Source organism: Lathamus discolor, chromosome 3 (genome assembly GCF_037157495.1).
Source record: "Lathamus discolor isolate bLatDis1 chromosome 3, bLatDis1.hap1, whole genome shotgun sequence".
Classification (NCBI taxonomy): Eukaryota; Metazoa; Chordata; class Aves; order Psittaciformes; family Psittacidae; genus Lathamus; species Lathamus discolor.
The window spans coordinates 8,283,846-8,299,395 of NC_088886.1; the positions used below are offsets into that span (position 1 = coordinate 8,283,846).

Genomic DNA, 15,550 nt, shown 5'->3' on the forward strand with positions numbered 1-15,550 from the left:
CATGTCACGCATGCTGACTATGTGCTGATTTCAGGTTGAGGATAATTTAGCAGGGGTGCTGATTATGGCAAACTTATTCTCAGGAGATCAATGAGGAATGGATGTTTTGTGATGAAGTTTGTTTTGTGCAGATTAGAAAGATAGCGACACATGTAAGAGATTAGTATGTGACATTAAGACCAAAATCAACATGTGAACTAGCTCTGTGAAATTCACACTGCAAAGGTAAGATATGAAGTCAGGTAGTAGACCACATGGTTCTGTGTCTAGGATCCAATATTAAACTTGAAAAACCAAAGGCAGTATGCTAGACCTGAGCTTGTGAACTCCTATCTGTGTTATTTTATGTGTGTAAATGGTCTCAGTGACTTTCATACTGACCCATTTCGTTTGTCTGTGAAGATTTTGCAGTCTATACAATGCAGGACTGCTTTTTTGTGTGCTTTGGACAGCTCCAACCATTCACCAAGAATACAGTAACAACAAGTTAGAACTCGCTTGGTTTGAAATCCGTGTCATATTGATGTTGAAAAGCAGGTGAGTACTAGTACAGTAAATATGCTTCTTGAACATGGAGAGACTAATGCCATAGTAATTTCAGCACAGTAGAATTGCTAGTCAAGGGGAAAATAACTATAGTTAGGAAAAATATAGCTGACAAGGTGGGTTATTTTTTGGTGAATAACTCCTCACTGAGGAAAAATAACAGTTTTGGCAGGGCATGTAATGCATATCTCAGGGTTATCTACCAGTAACTTGTAAAGGTCATGTGGCCATGATCAGTATGAAATTATTTGGCGCATCTGTTCCCTTTAAGTTATCTATTCTGCATTAGGCTAAGTTGAAAGTAATCTCAAATTACATGTTTGTCTCCCTCATTTCATTATACTTTAACTGTTTTAAAAAGTAATTTTCTGTATTGTTTTTACAAATATCTTTTTTTTTTTCCTCCCCTATGAAAGGATTGCAAAACCAGGAAACTGCATTCTCAGAAAATACCATCTAAAAAAAGGTCAAAATTAAAGAAAATAATTTTATAGAATACTTTTGTGTCTTACAAGGGACTCTTATGGATCATCTAGTTCAGTCCCCCTGCCAAGGACAGGGACATCTTCAACTAGATCAGGGTTTCAGAGCCCCATCCAGCCTGACATTGAATGGGCCCATAGATGGGGCATCTACAGCCTTTCTGGTCAACATATTCCAGTGTCTCACCACCTTCATTGTAAAAAATGTCTTCCTTGTAGCTAGTCTAAATATGCCTTATTCAAGTTTAAAGCCATTACTGCTTGTCTTATTGCCACAGACCCTATTAAAAAGTTTGTCTCATCTTTCTTATAAGTCTGTAAGACTTCTTTAGCTATTTCACAGTTCTATAGGAATGAGGTCTAAGGGAACCAAACCCACTGAATTTTGGAGGAGTTGGATCTGTGTTCAGACCTTTCTTATATTTTTCAATATTGTACTTATTATTCAATGTTTAGTTTTCTTTTTAAATATTGCTGTCATGAAAATATTCTAGCCAGAAGACCGCATGCCATGTTTTGGACAGAAAGCTTTTAACGACCAGCTCATAATCTGACCAGAAGAAAGGAGTTATTTTTTGTCCTTCTACAGCAATACTATTTCCTTCTCCTTGCAGTTTGTACTTTAATTGGCACATCTGTCTTTAACAGAATCTCTTCAGTAACTCTGTCCTTTGCTCTGGCTCTTAAACCTTCAGCCCTTCTCTCTAGGTTCAGTAGCAGATTCCTGTGACTGCATGTGATATGCTTTTCAAAGTGTCTTCTACCTAATTGCTATTGAAATCCCTTTGAAGCAAAAACCCCACTAGGCGCTGTTTCTTCAGTGTGTTTTTTCCTGAGATTTGGTTACCAAGTAGCAGTGCAGGATGCTTGAAAGGGCTCAGGAAGCAGCCTCTTTCCTGAGAGAGACTAAAAAAAGACATGATTAGGAGGATGCAGGAGATTGGGTTTGTAAGAGTAGTAGTTTCTCCTAATCCTCTTTGTTTTAGTAATCGTGTCTAAAACTGTAAAGGTGCCTGCCGAGCTCTTGTTCAAATGTCGGTAGTGGAAGTGCAGAGGTTAAGAGGTGTCCCTCTTGCAAGCAAACGCGGAAGAAAATGATGCTGTGGTTTAGGCGTCTGATTGCAACTTGTGAGGCTTTGGTTAAACTTCCTGTTCTATCAAAGAGCTCCTGTGGGTTTAAGGGGAGCTACCTGGGGCACAGATGAAGTACCATGTCCTTCTGAGCCCAGGCTTTCCTCATGTACAATAGCTAGTTAGAGTTCGAAAGAGAGAAACAAGAACAATTATTGCATCCAGCAAACATGAACTACTAGTATTGGCCATAAAGTTAGTGAGTTGTTGAATATTTTGTGATACTGAAAGGATTTCTACGTGTTTGGACTCTTGGAGTCCTGATATTCTTTGAACCTCAGATTTTGCTTTGAAGCAAACTTTTAATCATCTGGTTGAGGAAGAAAACAATGCCATCTGCCATAAAGGCTTGATAAACTGAAGGGAGTGACATAGCTATTGAAGTGTTAGGTTTAAAGCAGTCCAAGACCAGATCTGACATGTTTAGGACCTCAGGTTGGCAGTAGTAGAAGACAGGCTTTGCACAACCATCAGAACTGAAAGCAGTCAGTGTCTCACGCTGGCTTCCAGGAGCCTTAGTTTTAAGTTTAAATAATTCATGTGGTTAATGAATAATAAATTTAATAGTAATGATTAAGGCAGATGACTCTCTGTTCAGTTAAATGGTCACAGCCAACTGAAAAATGTTCGTGGTGCATACAGGCTGCTCTCCTCTAAGTCTGCATGCATCTGTCCCCTGACAAGCTTGTTTCATGCTGTGGATGATTCACTTTGCCCTTAGTGCTTCAGTGTTTCCTGCCTCGCACCTGGCTGCAGCAGTGTGCTTGGTTTGGAGGAGGGCAGCTGGTTAATTTACAGCGTTTTGCTCTCTTGTGCAGTAAAGCCCCAGAAACCACAGTTTTCCTTCCGAAGTGCTGGGGAAGCTGATGTGCTGTTCCCTGATGGCTTGTGTCCACGGTTGCCTGCTCTCTGGCAGTTTTCTAGGCCAGGTTCCTCTGATCACTCCAAGCTGTTAGCCCCAAAGTCCACCCCAGTGGGAGTCAGAGCAGAGCAGCAGGGGTGTGCGGAGATGGACAGTGCTGGCTTTGGAGCAGGGTCCCTGCAGGGCTCTGGAACAAGAGGGGAAATTCCCAATCTCTTATCTTGCCCCTCCCTCCAACCCCTGCCATTCAGCCCATTTCCTTAAAGAGGCTTTGTGGAGTCTGCAGACCACAGAGCTTTTTACTTTTTCTCCATCCTGCTCCTCCATTCCACCTGGTGTTTGTTTTCCTGTGTTGCCTCTTGTCTGCTCCATTTGAATACTGTAAGAGTTTTGCACTGGATGTTTTGACAAGTGGATGCTATGTAGTATGGGCCATGCAGCCTGGGTCTGCAGGCTCTAAAGTACATTAACTTCTGCTGTTGTACAATGTCTGAGATGCGTTGCTGCCTTGGGTTGAGGCCTTTGCTCCAAGGGACTGTCCTGGGATACCACTCCATCATGGAGGACTACCTGATGGTAGGTAGGAGGTCCTGTGACATTTTCCTTCTGCTGACAGCCAGGAACAAGACAGGGCTGACCTTGCTCCTTTGTGATTCCAAGCTGGTTTGCCATCCCACACTGTCTGTGGGTGGCATAAACAGAGAAGCTGGGACAGTGAGACAGCTGTTCTTGAGTTACTCACACAAGTGGGAAGCAGATCAAGCCCTCTACTTATGCTGGTTATTACTGTTTATTAATTAATTTCTTAATTATTTTACAGTTGTTGTCTGAGCAAAACTCCCATTAAGCTGCAAGAGCCTGGTGCAATTAATGGAGTTGGAATCATTTGCTCCAGAATGTTTCTTGAAGGCTTCCAGCACAGTGCTGACTGGATTTGCCTCCTCCTGTGTTTACAGTAGCTTGTGAGGTAGGGAACCTCATTTCATTTTCTTCACCCTTTCTCTGGAGCTCTTAGGAGGCAGTCAGTGGCTGGGCTTGTTCTTTGGCACAGCTTTGTCAGGCTTAAACCACACATTGGGTCATTACAGCAAAATGAGGTACCCCCAAGCAGTGTGCCTCAAGCTGGAGAATGGAGGGCTTTACTTTTGGAAATTCCCTACAGCTCTCAGTTATGCATCTCACCTGATGTGGTTTTTATAGGATTATTTTCCTCTATCCCTAAACAAGAGCTACTGGAAGTTTGCTCCTGTGACACTTTTGTTACAAGACTTGTTTGAGCAGTGTCTTGATTCTGCTGCCACTGTGTGGTCAAAGCTGGTCTGGTGCTCAGGTATTCCTGTTTCTCACCGTAATTCGTGCGGAGCCAGCAGAGTCCTGGCATCTTATGTGTGATTGTCCTCCATGTCACTAAATGAGGAGTAACCGCACTGAAATTAATGGACTCTTTATTCGTGTTAGTGGAGCAGCCAGATGCACTTGCAGCAATAAGGGTCCATTGTGCTGAGTAGGTCTTAGGCTAAGAAAAACCAACAAACAGTCCCAAAGTCAGCTCATAACTTGATATTATGACCATATGGAACAGGTATATAAAACTGACATAGCAAGGATAAATCGTCTCATAGATGTGCTTGAAGTCAGGGCCTTGATGAATAGCTGCTGTTGACTGAGCTGCTCGAAATAAAAGCAAAAAGGGGAGACTGTTAGTGGGCTTTTGTTAATCTTGTTTGTGGTACTTTCCACAATTCATACGCGCTCCAAGATACTGGATTCTCCCTGAGGTTTTAAGGTTTTAAGTTATAGATTTCTTGCAGCCTTGCACATTGTTGGGGTTTCTAGCACACTAGAGAAGCTTTGCTATTTGGCAGTAAAGCACTGTAACAAGTAATCAAATACAGGTGTACTTAACAAGGAAAAAAGCTTATATTAGCTTTGCTTTTTATAAAACAATATAGTAATCAATTATGGTTTGCCAGCTCAATAATATCCAGGAGGTTTCTCAGTCATTAACTCACTTGAGTGAATTAGAAATGTTTTATTGTGGCAATAAACAGTGATACAACTCTTCAGGGACTTTCAAAGCAAGTAAAATAGAAAACGTAAATTACTCTGTGGTTTGGTTCTGCATTCCTTGCTCATTCAGGAGTTTCATTGGCTTCAAGGAATGCAGGAGCAAGCCCCAAATATTGTAAGGAAATCAGGGTGAAAAAAATTTGCCTTGAGCCCAAAGATTAAAAAAAGAAAGTAAAATGTCAGCATTAGAAATTGGCAGAGGCAGAAAATTCCAGCTACTAAGGGAGCAGCAGCTGAGAATGTCATGTAATACTTTTATTAACACAGTATGAAAAGCAATTTAAATAAATAAAAAGGCCTCTTTTTGCAGCTTTCAGAAGTCCTTATTCAATTTAGTTAGAAACAAATATGCCACAAGCGTTAAACTGTCTCACAATCATCTGATGACCTCAGATCCAATCTCTGCTTTATACTCTGCAGCAAGTCACACGTTCTCTCTCCTGCCTCCCACTTTCTGTGTTACTAAATGCACTGCGCTTTGGGGAAGGGATCGTTCTTGGGGTCTGTGCAATGTATAGACTAAACCAAACCCAGGCTGAGGTGGAATTCCTGCCTGCTGCTGTGCAGCTACAGACAATACCTGGCCCCCTTTTAATCTCTTTCTCCTCATGTCCCATTTTGTTCTCTTGCTGACCCATTTGTTTTCTCTCTCCACTTGCTTTGAGGTAAAGCATATGTCTTGGTCTCTGTATTTGCCACATAACAGGGCCCCTGAAAAACCTGGGAAGTTTGATTCTTACTGACTAGTTTAGAAAGTATTATTTATTTTGCGCTAATATGGATTGTAGACAGAAACATGCAGTGAACTGCAGATCCTGGCTGGAAACTGCATTGACTGCACTTGGTTATTGTAACACAGGAGTTAGGAATAAAGCCCCTAGCCTTAGGTGTAGGTCTTGATGTTGATTGGGAACTTTGCAGTCAGTGTGAGCACTTCCCAACTCTCATCTAGTAGAGTTGCTATGTAAACCAAGTTCCTATGCATTTCTGTCACTTACGAGACTTCGGCTACAGCTGACTATTTAGGCAGAGTAGTGATAGCAGTGCAGATGACAGACACAACATTTGCATGTCCTATGATTGCATAAACCACACTTCCTTTGGAAACTGGGCTAAAAATAGAAACCCTCTCCAGTGCCAAACTTGTCTGCTGTAACTAGTAAAGGCTTTCTGCCCATTCATGAGTGTGCTGAGCAATTCATGCTGCTTCTGTGCTAATGTGTTTACTTGGCACCTTGGTTACACTTTCACAGGATTCTGTGAAATACTTTTATCATGGTGATGAGGAATATAGGTGGGTAAGTGAATAGAAAAGCCAATTTATCACGCAAATCACTTTCTAGCATTTTTTGTTGTTACCTTTTCTTTGTCTGAGGAAAATTCTGGTCATATCCTATGTAATATTTCTCATTTCATGGTGGCTTAGTGTAAGGACTAAAACGTTACATTACCCACTGAAAGTGATGCAGGCCTAAGGCATACTGCAGCCGAGGTGGGTCTATACGTACAGTGATAAAATAAATATCATGGTGACCTTGTACAAGCTTCTTGCATAGAATCTCTGTGCTTTTCCCCTTTTGACCCTAATCCAAGAATGCGAGCTAAAGGGTGAAGAAGAATGAGCCTGTACTTCAGGATATTGAAAACCACCCTCCAAGTCTGAATTCTGCTGCTGTGATTACAGGACAAGTAGTCTTAAGAGCAGCTTTTTGTAGTGCCATAAGACAACACGGTGTGACAGTTGCACCCTGTTGTGTTGTGCTTGTTAGCAAAGCCAGCGATGAACAATTAATTTGGACCATTCCAGGAACTAAAAATGTTTGATAGAAATGAAAATTTGAATGCCAGAGTCACCTTTAGAGTTGTATTGGGTAATTTGCTAAGTCAAGTCTGTTTTGCCTGTGACTAATCGGTGAGTGATCTCTCCCTCTCCTTATCTCAACCCATGAGCTTCTTATTGAGGGCCTGGGGTGTATTCACTTCTATTGCAGTAATTTCCAAATTGTTTCATTAGCCCATGACGTTATGTATACTGGAAATGTCCACTAACAATCTCCTTCAAGAGTTTAGTGGCCTATAAAAATGTTTTAACATTGGTCTAACTTATGGTAAATATATGAAGTAGGAAAAACAGATAAGAGATCCCCTACTCAAAGGGCCAAGGAAATATAATGAATAGTCTACACATTTCTAAGTTGTTAATATTTAATAATATACCTTCCTAACTGAGGCTGAGATGGCCCTGAAATAGCTATTTCTTCTTCGCAGAAGCCCGTTGTGCTAGGCTAGGTGATTGTTAGGACACTAGAGAGCAGCAGAGACTGTGTTTAAAGCCACCACTGGTTGTCCCCAGCCTTCAATGAAGCAGCACTTCTGTGTTTGACCTTCAACTGTCAGATGCTTCCTTTGAGACCCTTTTTTTCCTGTTCCTTTGCACAACGCTCAGCTTGACCTGCCGTCAGGTCTGGCTGGCTGCGTTTTCCACATCAGATGTGTGCAACCCAGTGGAAAGTGCACTTTCCCTGGCCAGGTTTTGTTTTGGCTGTAAATAGCTTGTTAGGGAAGCAGACCATCATCTAAATATGCAATGGGGGCTTCTGTGATGCAGAACCCAAACCGAACTTCCGAAAGCATTCCCTTATTGCCTTTTCTAGAAACGTTTTGTGTGGTGGCTGGTCCATTCCTTTGTGAGCCAGTCTGGAATGATACGTCAGGGATTTATGTCCCTACTTTTGCCTGTATTCACCGTAAGAAAAAAAAAAAAGCAGAATGAAAGAGGTTGAAAGGAGTAAAACTGTCTGTACTTCTAAAATCCTATTACTGTGATTACAGTGGCTGCCAGGGGCTTTTGTACTGGCCATGTAAAGAGAGGGAGCGGGTAGATGCAACAGGCAGGTACTGGGAAACAGTTCTTGTCTGGCATGCTGTGGGTGCGGAAGGGAAAGATGGCGTTAGCTCCTGACCCTAGCCTTGCAGAGGCCACTTCACAAGGGACAAACTCGGGGGCTCTTTCATCTTATTGCTTAGTGCTGAGAGTGGGAGGTGGAAAGCAGCAGCAGATCATGGATTGTGCGGAAGAACCAAACACTGCTTTAAGGGGTTTTGGTGTGGCAAGGAAGATTAGGATGGGTGAACTGATCAAATCTTGGACAGTATTCAACCAATTAAAATAAGTACTATTATGACTATACAGGAGTTCTCAAGGGTTTTGGGTGATAAATCATGGTGATTATTCCCATGGCCCAGTGCATTGCTGTACCATTTTCCCTGTACCCAGCATTATCAAAGCACTTCTTTATATAGAAGATGATGTGTGTCAGACATTATAATCTGCCAAAGGTGGTGCCACCACAATATATGTTCATAGTTCTGATGCTCTGAGGATTAGTTTGCACTCCTCTTGATTCAGTGGGAGTAGGAGTCTTGGTGTTTCTGAAAAGCCATGTGAGTTTTTGCACTTCAGGTAGTTAATAAACTTGAAAACGTACCCTATGGCATTCTGTAACTTGAGATATTCATATTTCAATTTTGGAGAAAACAGACTCTGAAGTCTGCAGAAGGTAACAGTGGCAGCATTATTATTAGTGGCATTTATTCTACCTGAGCAGCTGCAGATTGCATTATTTAATATCTATTTTATCTGTGTTTCAGAACTGATTTTGGTGTTACAACAAAGGCAGACTTGTCTTATGGAAATCAAAATTATACTTAATTGAATTCTGCTTTGGGAGTTTCTGTCAATCACACAACTGCATGAATCGGGAAAGACACATGATTGCAACTATGATTAACTTCTCCGGAGTCTCTCTGAGCACTGCATATCACATTTCATAAAGAGATGTAGTGTCTTCAGAATAATTATATTGTACTAAAGGGAATCTTTTGAATGTCAAAAATAGCTTCATTTTCTTTGAGGGGACACATGAGGAGGATGCCTCCTTAAACTCAAGGTTGTGAATATTTCTCAAAGAAGCATTTCCACCTGAAGCAGTCTTGACCACCTTCCTCCACGTGTAATTCCTAACAACAACGTAAACAAATGGAGAATTCATTCCTTGCCCTGAGAGCACTCTGCCTTTGATTCCAATCTGCAGGTGAACTACGACACCATCTGGAGGCGGGCAGGTGGTAAATTAGCAGTAGGTATATGTACCACCAATGAGTAATTAAGAGTGAGCTTTCACAGTGCTGGAATATTTGAGCCACATATTGTAAATGGATACCAATGCTGTGAGTTTTCCCATGTTTATGTAGTCAAGTAAAGGAAATAAGGTCTTTTTTTGCTATGATATTACTAGTTTATTTTTCTGAGTTGTTCCTGGATCTTACAAATGACTGACAGGAAATACAGATCACTTTTACTTCAGAATATGAGCCTTTACAAGAGCTTTGAGTACTTTAATTTATATGTATTAAGATTTGTAACTTAGAGCACTTAAGAAAGTTAAATTGGTGAGATTACATTTTAAGAGCTGTGAACAGGGTTAGTCCAAAGATCCCTGCAGTAGAGATCTCTAACTTTGAAGGGTAGACAATAGTTGTTTTGCACCCCAGTAGCTAGTTAGTCAATATTAATATTCACTTTGCTTTTATCCCTAAACTGCATTAACTCTCTCCAGTGACATTTAACTTACATATGTGAAGGGATTGGCATTTTTAGATTGTCAGAGTGTTATTGGATAAAAAAGCTGATTTTGTCATGGGACATCTGTTTTATTGTTAATTAGATGAAATAGGAAAGACATCAGAAGAGTACACACAGAAACTATTTCATAGTTCCTGCTCAAAATCTTGCTCTGATCTCTTGAAATTAATGATGCTTTACAGATTTTCACATTTTGATGTGAATTTCATTTAGGAAGTTTCAGGAACAAATGACAGAAAGTTGTTATCCATCTGTGCTTCTGTCTTTACAATTCAATTATTCCCTGCCATTGTACAGTCTCTCCTTTCAAAACTATCAAAAGAGGGAAAACAACCAAGCAGTTCATTTATCATTTAAAAAACCTCAACCCAACCACAACAACTTATATCATCATGAGAGCTCATGTTTTGTGCTTATCGAAGTAGAAAGTGCAGTTTACATTGTCCCATTAGGATGAGTTGTTTTTTTGACAGTTGTGAACTTGTGGATACTAAGATCCTGTATTCTGATTGTTAGCTGGCTCTTTTTTTGCACCCTGCTTTTTAAAATCTAATTTTATTTTGTATTTGGCAAGTTATAGTATAAAACTCGAGTAAACCAGCTTTTCCCTGGTTTTGGTCATCCTTAAGGATCTGTCCTATTGAGCTACAGGAAAGGAGGCAGGTATAAAATGCACTCCCCAGGAGCAACAAAGCAATTGTAATTTGTGGTAACTGCTCATAGTATTTCAGGATGAAGGCAAATCTCTCATGGGAATAAAGGAGAATAAGTCATTAAGAGCAGTAGTTGGGACTATTGTAATGGTATGGAAGATAAGCTGGAGATGCGGTGACATATCAGGTAAGGCTGAGGTGGTTGCATCTTTCTGGCTTATGATGGTGCATCTGTAACTTGAGAATTGAGAACTGTACAGATCCAAAAGAACAGGAGATAAAGAAGAAGCTGGAAAAGTAGACATGGAGGAAGGAATGGATTTTAAGTCTTTGAAGCAATGCTACCAGGAATATGAAGTGACTTCAGAAATGTTGTCCTCAGCTCCTTTTCCATCCTTGGAAAAAAAGCCCTAATCTCCTGAAGCAGTTTAGAGGCTCTTTTTCCTTCCTGTGTACAAGGAGCATGTATGGTTCTCAGTGGAAGCTGCACTTTGGAAGGCGCCATGTGAGATTAAAGAACCATTCAGTTAGATGAGTACTTTGTGATAAGTGTCAGTAGTGGTTACTCTGGGGGAATGCAAGAGCCTTGGCAGGGTGGTTGGACCAGATGATCTCCAAAGGTCCCTTCTAACCTTAATGATTCTGTGAAATGCTGCAAGAAGGATGTTTGAGTTAACTATGTCTCCTGGCTTTGAATATATTAAATCCTTTCAATAATGGAAACAAAAAAATCTCTAACCCCTCCTGAAGACTTTCATAGATGTGGTTGGGTAAGAGTTGCGTTCTACGCTGATCTCATGAAAACATTGCAGAACCATTATATATGCCACTTAGAGAGAGGCTCCTGGCTCTTGCTTCAAAAACAGAAGTGCACTTTATTATGATATTCCTAACCCAATAAGGTTCTTGGTTCTTCTAATATGTAATATCTATTAACTAAAAATATAGGTCTGTTATTCTCAATGCTGTAATCTCTTTTTCCTCCATTTCTCGGTCTGGGACTCTTGGGATAACCTGGCAAAATACTTTCATTACCATGACTAAGAGAAACTTACAACATGTTTCATTTAAAAGGGAGCAAGATTGATGCCATTTATTAGTGAACTGTGGAGCAATCCCTGCTTTTTCTTCTAAACCAGCTCCACATCTGTTTGGCTCTGGAGTGTACCATCTTGATGAATTGTGAGTTAACTTAATGGAGAAGAAAATGTGTGTAGTGCTGCGTGCGGGCAAAAGGGAAAAATACAGAATAAGAATCGATGGAAGAGAGAAGAGGCTTGATGGAAAATGAAATGGCCTCTTCCCCAAAAAGCTGATGAAGAGAAAATAAACAGACTGGCAAGAAGGCTCAGAGAGGGCATGCAGTGAAGTCTAAGACCATCCCTGAGGGGAGAGGCACAACGTACAGATTTTGATTTTTTTTTTTTTTTTTGGCAAGGAGAAGGTGGGGGGAGTATTTGGATCAAGGGCCTTGGTTCTGGTCCATCTCTGCTCTAACTAAATAAGAAAAGCTCTGAAGAGAAAAAAAGTGATAAAGTTCCTCTCTTTTTTTCCCCTTGAAGTATCAGATCTAAAATAAACACTTTAAATTTAACTCTATTGGCAAAATATCTCAGAATATTTTTGAATATTGGTATCTTTTCCTGAGGTTCCCGACACAAGCAATTGCTTGTGAATGGCAGCCTTTTTACTGCTACCTGGGTACATACAGACTTACATTCTGTTACTTAGGTGGATAAATCAGTGTTATTACTTCTGCCAGGGCTGTAGGGACAGTCCAGACTGTCCTGATGGCTTATTAACTAACCTCTGATTTCACAGTCTACTGCTACTAACATATAAGCCAGAAAAGACCTTGCTTGGCTTTCAGAGTTAGGCAATTATCAGGAGTGGCTGTTTGGGGTGAGAGAGGAAACACTTGGAAATTGAGCTGACTTGATGAGGAACTCACTGAGAGATGGAGCGAAAGAGCAGGACCCTAAATACCGATGTGCTCTTGCAGTGTTCTAGGAGAGTTTTTTGTATGAAAATGAATAAAATACAAAGATCTCAAACTTCTGGATGCAATAAATCAACCAGACTCTCTTAGTTTTTAATTTAAAGCTGGTTACAGGAAACTAAACCCAAGATCAACAAATACATGATGTTTAAATTAAGTGTACAAGTAATGAGCATTAACAGCCATTTCCATGTTCCACATGGAAGTTATACACCTCGGGGGGGATATATTTATTTATATAAGGGCGAATGTCTGTCATTAGGCTGTGCTGGGCCAGATGTTGGTGTGAAGCAGTGGCAGCTGTTTCTGAATCAGGATGTTGAGCATTCAAGCCCACTATAAGGATCTGTGTATCCAGTGCTGGCTGGTATGCCTCACTCATGTTAGAAGCCCTGCCATGCTTTTTGATGTTGACCTTGAGAAATGAGAGTGATTTATTTGCAGTTTTTCTTCTTTTTTTCCTTTTTTGAAAACAACTTTGTCTTGCAGCCACGTTTTTAAACTCTTCTTTGCAAGCCTGGGAACTAGAAATGGAATGTGGTGAGATTCCCATGCAAATACAGCATGTGAGCACCTGGGATTTTAGGAAAGATACCAAATACCAGAAAGCCATAATAAAATCAGTCTTCCGGCAGCAAAACTACTGCTCATACTTGGTCTTTGTGTTTGGTCAGAAGCAGCTGCTCCTGAAGCAAGTAACCTTGCAGAAGGTACTGGACAGTGGGGAGGAGAGCATGTTGTCTTGCACATCTATAATTGCAATATCTATGGTATAAGAATTGATCCTACTGTCCTCTTGTAGGTTGTCTTTTTTAATTACAGTCCCTGAGACTGGGAGAATGTCAGAGCTGAAGTTGTGACCAAAGCAGTGAAAGGCATTTAAAATGCTGAACATGGAGGGTCAGATGAGGCTCAGGAGGGTTGGGAGTGGGGCACGGAGCAGGGATGGGAAGTCACCCAGTGTTACTGCTGGCTGGTGAGAGGAGCTCTGGAATAGGGATTGCAGAGCAGCCGTGGGTGCTTGGTGCCTCTGGACATCACTCAGCCCAGGGCCCCTGCACAGAACAGAGTCCGCTACAGCAGGCTGCTCAAGACTTTGAGCAACAGGCAAAAGCTAGCTCTGAGCCCTCCATTGGGCTGAGAAAGGAATCACCCTGCCATTGCAGAGGTGGCCTGTAGGTCTCAATTATAATACTACTAAGATGGATTTCTGATTAGTAGAAAATTGATCCCTGTGTTTGCAAGCCCTTTCATCAGAGAACTGGCAGCTCTCTTTTTAGTAACGCTGTGGGTGCACGGTGTATATGCCTGTGTATAACACGTTAACATTTAACAAGCTAAGAAACATGGGAAGAAAGAAGCAAAACTTAACTAACAGAAGGTGCAAAGGTTAAAAAAGAAGATGAAAAGGACAAAAACCTTTCCACCTGCCCAAAGCAGTTGAAGGGAGACTAAATCTTTAATGCTGGAGTCTCAGATAAAAGACTGAAACATTTATATCACCTTTTAACCTGAATTCTATAGCAATGAAGCTTAACATATGTCTTCTATTACCTTTGTCAAGTTTATGACTAGCTCTCATTTATGGATCCCTTAAATATGTATAAGACAGTTTTACTTATCTTGTTTACATGGGTTTTCTCTTTGGGCATTTGTCTACATCAGTGCATAGCATGTTTATGGTAATTTACTATAATACATGTTTATCAGAGGCAGTTTAAATGACACTTAGCCTTGAATATATTTAAGTTCTTTGTTTTTCCTTGCAGTCACCAAGAAGTCAAAAGATATATGAAAAGCTATTAATTTTCAAATGATGGTAACATAAACAATATTAAAACTTGCATTTGCTCTTGGAACAGTGTGAGGGAGCAATATAACAAAAAGCACATCACACAGTTATTAAAGAAATAAATTAATAAACTCAACATTCAGTCTTTCCACATGTCTAGGATAATCTGGACAGTGGTTTGATTAGAGAGAACTAAATGTGTCTGATTATTTGGGTTGGCTTTAATCATTGACTTTGTTTAAGGCTCCTTATTAAACATTTCCAGTCCTACGCAAAGGGATTCCCCATGTGTTATCCAGAGCATTCACTGCAGGTCCTTGTAATATTGCCTCTGTGTTCAAAAGATCTGAATGAATTAGCTCTGTGAGAGGGGCTGATGCTGTGTTAGTAGCTTGTGCTATGTCCATGTAGCAAGGAAGAGATTCATTGCAAAGGTATTTCTGTGAGATTAAGCTGGGAGGTTGTGGCTTAGAGTTCCAAAACTGGTTTCCCAGCTGGTGGCTGAGCTGGAGTACTGCATACATATCTATGCTTTTGGTGCTGGAAAACCTTTCAAAATCTGCTCCCTAGTCTTACCCATTTAGAAAATATTGCTATTATGGAAAGACTATTAAAAGCTGACACCTTGTTAAGAAATCAAGCCATGTGGCCTTTGATGGAGTGATTGAGAGACTTGCAACTATTAGGGAATACCAGAAAGCCCAGCTATTAATGGTAATGGAGGTAGGAATCCTTCACTACAGAAATGTCACGAAACCATGCACTACTTCCCTTCCAGCCCAGGCACCTGTGCATGCTGTGATGCTGACAAGGGGAAAGCTTACTATTAGAAACTATTTACTTTGCATACATGTTTAGGGAGAAGTGTGATGTCTTTGCACTAATGGCATGCTGTTTTGTTGTTTGTAAGTAAAGGTGGAGACAGCATCCTTGCCTCATGTGTGTGAATATGAAATTGTGGATCATTGAAATCAGCTATTCTGCAAATGTGGAAAGAGCCATGTTGGAAACAACCTTTCAGAAGAGGAAGCAAAAAATGAAATTCTTTTTTATTAGTAAACTCAAATTGAATGATTGTGCATAAACATTTGTATTTGCTTTCTTTGTTCTTTGTTCTTCCTTTAGCATTGCATTTGCATGCAGACTGCTAGTGATCAGAATGCAGAGCTCCTTTACAGTGGAGCTGCGTGCTGGCATTGATCTAGTGGTCTGTGCCAGCTCAGTGGTGCAAGATTTACTTTAATTTCATCTTCTCTTTTGTTCTTTTGCCTCTGTGCTTTAAATAAAGACTTTTCTTTTATTGCTTCCAGAAATTTTGAGAAGCACTAGCTGCTTTGTATCCAAATAACCATGACCCATTTCTGTGATAG

The 15,550-nt window shown here is 40.6% G+C and overlaps 1 long non-coding RNA gene across 1 annotated transcript; it reads left to right on the forward strand.

The window, feature by feature from the left end:
* Nucleotides 1–408: 408 nt before the first annotated feature.
* LOC136010829 (uncharacterized) lies at nt 409–15,254 on the forward strand. The gene is made up of 5 exons (XR_010611019.1): nt 409–537; nt 11,464–11,571; nt 12,878–13,098; nt 13,191–13,263; nt 15,096–15,254. It is a non-coding gene; the product is annotated as an uncharacterized LOC136010829 (long non-coding RNA).
* Nucleotides 15,255–15,550: the final 296 nt, after the last annotated feature.